This window comes from Condylura cristata, unplaced genomic scaffold (assembly GCF_000260355.1).
Source record: "Condylura cristata isolate star-nosed mole 26May11 unplaced genomic scaffold, ConCri1.0 scaffold00096, whole genome shotgun sequence".
Taxonomy (NCBI): domain Eukaryota; kingdom Metazoa; phylum Chordata; class Mammalia; order Eulipotyphla; family Talpidae; genus Condylura; species Condylura cristata.
In genome coordinates, this window is record NW_004567197.1 from 130,846 (window position 1) to 135,620 (window position 4,775).

Here is a 4,775-nt window from a genome sequence, read left to right on the forward strand (position 1 = left end):
TGGCTCCATATTACCAGCTGAGAAATGAAATCAGCAGCAGTTCCTAAAAGTGAAATGTGCTCTCACTCTCTGCCCTAGGCCTTAAATACAGGTACTCCCGAATTCCAGGGCTTCTCTGAGAGTATTGCAACTCTAAGAAGAGGAAAAGTGTTTAGAACCTTCTGTTTAGAAGTGTAGGTTCTGAATAAAGAAGAATCAAGAAAAAACAAAGTCTGTAGGCAAACCATAAATGAGGCATACTGTGGGGTGGGAGAGAAAGGGGGGCCCACCACAGGGGAGGAAAGAGCATAGGGACTGTGGTGATGGGAGAAGTATGGGGCCATGCTTGAGGGGAAAAATCAAGTACTATCTGAAAATTAACAACACTGTAAGAAAAGAAACTTAATTTTTCAAAAAAGTTTGTGTTCTGAACTCTGGAATCAAATTAAATTTTGAATTCTTACTGAGCTACTTACCTCATGACCTGGAGTAGATTATTTTACCTACTTATATTTAATTTTTCTATTATAATTCTGCTGTGGTTGTGTTTCTACCAGGGGTTTGTTGTTTTTAAGATAAAACGATATAAGCTAAGTCATATTTTAGTATTGCACCAGGCCTATAACATGCTTTTTAGGGTGAGAAACTGCTTGGAAATTATGAAACATGAACGACCCTTTCATGAAGATGCATGAAAAATATGACTGGAAAGTGATGTACTCAGGAAATCAAGCTCGAGACCTTGTATGTTGTACAGCACCCACTGCCCTGGGGCCACAGCCCCACTGTGATACCTCTAAGAGAGGGGTTCTATTTGATTTTCACTCAGCATCACACTCTTTCATTTTTATTAAATATTAATTTATTTATGCATATAAGAACTAGGGTACAAACCTCCCCCTGGGGGGTGGGGTGGGGTGAGAGGATTCACTAGAGACAGAGTGGGGAACAGCACAGGTGGACTGAGGGCAGTAGCAAGTGAGACAGAGAGGTCTGCTGCGCCATGTGGGTCAGCTCCCTCCCCAGGGATGGGACCCATGTGCAGTGGCTGTAGATGGCTTCATAGTGCTGTGCATTAACCTGTTGTGCGACTAGGGAGGGCCCAACACACACTTTCTTTGAGTTGCTTAAATTGAGACTGCCTCTGTGGAATATATTCTATTATGAATGATACTGTACATAACCTATATGAGGAGCAATCTGAAATAAGAAAACCACAATTGGGGGCCCTCTGCGGTGGCACAGTGGGTTAAAGCTCAGCACTAAGATGTTGAAGTCACTTCAGCATGAATTCAATCCCGATCTTCCTGGAGGTGGCCCTGGCGCTACTCCCCTCAGCAGTGTACTTTGTCGATCTGCCTGTTCTGCTCCCCACTCTGTCTCTGGTGAAGCTTCTTACCTCCCCACACCCCGGGCCTGTACCCCGTTCTGTATTAATAAATAAATAAATCTTTTTTTAAAAAAAAGAAAGAAAACTACAATTGGAGAGTATATAGTCCCTGCAGTGGATGTAGATTAGGAGGGAATTTTGAAGTCTCATTATATATTGACAAACCCATGATTTATTTAACATTTACAGCTATATATACACATATATGCAAAAAGAAACACACTCTAGCTGCTCCTTTTCAACCCAAAGGAAAGGGCCCTGTCTATCTAGGTATGCACACTCACATATGGCCCTTTCTAGGCAATAGAAACCTACACTTACCTTCATGGCTCTTGAAGTCAAGCTACTACTTTCCCTGTCTACCTGCTGTTCTCCATGGGGTCATGCTCAGTAAAGAATTTTTTTTTTCACACTATAGCATCAAGATGACACGTTGCTTGCTCTGGAGGTGACAATGAATAATATATTCTCCACTTCTCTGTTAAGTACACTCTTGGGGAGATCACTAAGTGATCATCCCCGATGATCATTATAAGAGCCATTGGAGTGAAAACTATCACTGTCCAAAAGGCAGTAAGTTAAAGGCAATTCATAGAGCATACCTGTCCTTCCTCTTCCTTTGGGCAACTGGTAACTTTTTAGTGGCTTTTCCTTTTAGTGATCTTTAAAATAATGTCTGTACTCAAAATCTGCTTACAGAATTCACATGCCAAACAACAACCCCCCCAAACAATTACCCTATATTCAGTTCAAGTCAGATGTCTAGAAACTTTCATATTTTCTAACTTAATCCCCACATTATGTCACATTGTAAATTTTGTTAATTTTCAGAGAGAGAAATTGAAGTTCAGAAATGGAGCCTGTTAATACCTGCCAGAAAATATTTTCCCCTTAAGTTTAGCTAATCACAGATCAGTAATACTAATTAATCTACAATCTAGCTGTGCTCCCCTAATTTTGACTATAATTTGTGGAGAGAACACTCCCAAATAAATGTATTATAGTATTAGATTTTACACACATCACATCCACCACATTGTCTTTCACGCCAGAGACTGGCTTGCAGACACATACAGTTCAGCTCCTGAGCTCTCAGAAACTTTTGTCCTGAGTTCTGATTCTCTCCACACCTACCTTTGATAGCCCATGTTTCTTGAAGGCTCACCAGTACTGCTGTGATGAAAAATCCTAGCATTGGTCCTCCACTTATGGCCATTTTCTTCTTAAGTGCTTTGATGGAGGTCTGTAGAGCTTAGAAGTGGGGCAGAACAGACAGGAATAACAGAGAATAAAGGGTATTAAACACTCTGACTAATAAAAATTCAAATCTGTTTATATGCAGCCAATCAGAAGAAAATGTTTGCTATGACACATCTGTTGCTAGGGGCAGGACTTTTGCAAAGTGCCCAAGAAAAGACATAGTTCTGTATATTAGAAAAATAAGAACATTTCTTAGTCAAACACACAAGAAAAGAAAGACAAAAAACAAGTTTTTGAAATGTTGGCCACTAATGTATAGGCTTTTTTTCTTCCAATGCATGTTTAAGGAAGGGATATATCTGTACACACCAGGGAGAATAGAATCAATGGAAACACATTACAGTGATAGTGGCTGACCCTGCCTCTGTGCTATGAAAGCTGGGGAGCTGCTTTAGGGAAAACAAACAAACAAACAAACAAAAAAATGAATTTAAAGCAAATGTAATTTTCAGGCAATGGAGAATGCTTTAATCTTGGCAGTCCTGGTTAATGGAACTTCACTTAAGAAACTTACTGCTTCACTCTTTTCTTTAGTATCCCTTACCCTAGATGTCTAACTCAGTCCATAAGGTTGGAGCCCTTGGGCACCTAACTCTACTTAAAGAGCATCAGAAGAGAGACGATGAATTTCAACACTTACAAGACTGGAGAGGGATGGGAAGCTCTACCTTGGAATATGGGTATTGTTTACAGGAAATTGTGCACAGAAAATGGGGGGAGGGAGTTTTCTTGATCCATACCATCTTGAATATGACCAGAGTTTGGAATAGACTATTAGGGACACCCTTGACTTGATGACTCAAGTCAATGAAGAGGATGGAGTATATTGAGAGCAGTCTTAGCTTATTAGGAAGGTTAGTGATAATAACCTGTGGGAGGGGTGCTATTACTTTCCTCAGGTCATAAGATGAGGAAAAGTCTCCTCATGTCATGAAATTATCAAAGTTCTGATACAAAAATTAATTTTGATGCTTGCTCTTGTGTTTTCATAAGAGTGAAAGAGTTAAGAGTGTCTTAATTTTGAGGCACTCTGATCCTCATGATTCCGAAAATACAGGGCAATAGAGGGAAAATTTACACCACATGCAGAAAGGCTGGAATCCAAATATTTCCAGTCTAGATACCTGACAATGAGAGTAGTGTGTTCACTGTTTAATATCTGTCACAGCACAGATACTCATGATGAATTTTTCACTCTGTGTGCTGAGGCCTTATCCTGCCTAGCAGTTGCCCTCACACATCATGATGGCAACAACCTAAGGGCTTAGAATATTTTCTGATGTTGACTTGTAGATCACTGGGAAGAGACACACAGTAGTTATGCCTTAAAAATGTTAAGGGATATATTTCCTGGGGCTTGGGAGTGGACCAGATGAATTTGTAGATCAGTCTCCTGACAGATCATTTGACTTGGGCTTGTCAGTTTCTCTTTCAGAAGCACATCAAGTATAATTATTTCCTTTGCTATCTGTCATATAGTGCCTTGTTCCTACAAAGTATTGAAAAATAATCCATCTTACAGAAAAATATTTTAGATGTTGTAAATGCACATCCAACCTACGATGTTGCTCAGCAACTTATGATACTGTTTAGACCCAAAACACTGATTGGTCTCCTCATAAGATTACTAAACTTGGGAGACTTTAGAAAAGGCTTTCAGTTCCCTTTTTCTGTTATAGAAGAGAAGTTCCTATTTAGATTCTACTCGTGGGTCTTCGTTTTCTTTCTCAACCCCACTTCTGTGTGTTTGAGGGAATTTCTGAGGGCACCTGAATAGGTTTACTTGGTGACATTAAGAGGTCACATAAAAGTAGTACTGATACAGGGCAACAAGGGGGCCCTAAAACTGGTCAAAGACACTGCCCCAATAGTTTACCAGTCACTGTCTGAGTGCTGTACCTTCATGCACAATTGCAAGACTACTCAGGTTCAGAGAATAGCAATAATGGGATTTATTTAACAAAGTAGGGAAAAAGAAAAAGTTACTGAAGCCAAAAATGGTCATTTACCTTACCCAAAGCAGTGTCCAGTGTTTTTTTTTAAATACTGTTTATTTATTTATACATACAGAACTGGGGTACAGGCCAGAGGTGCAGGGCGGTGAGAGGATTCACCAGAGACAGAGTGGGGAGCAGAACAGGCAGAT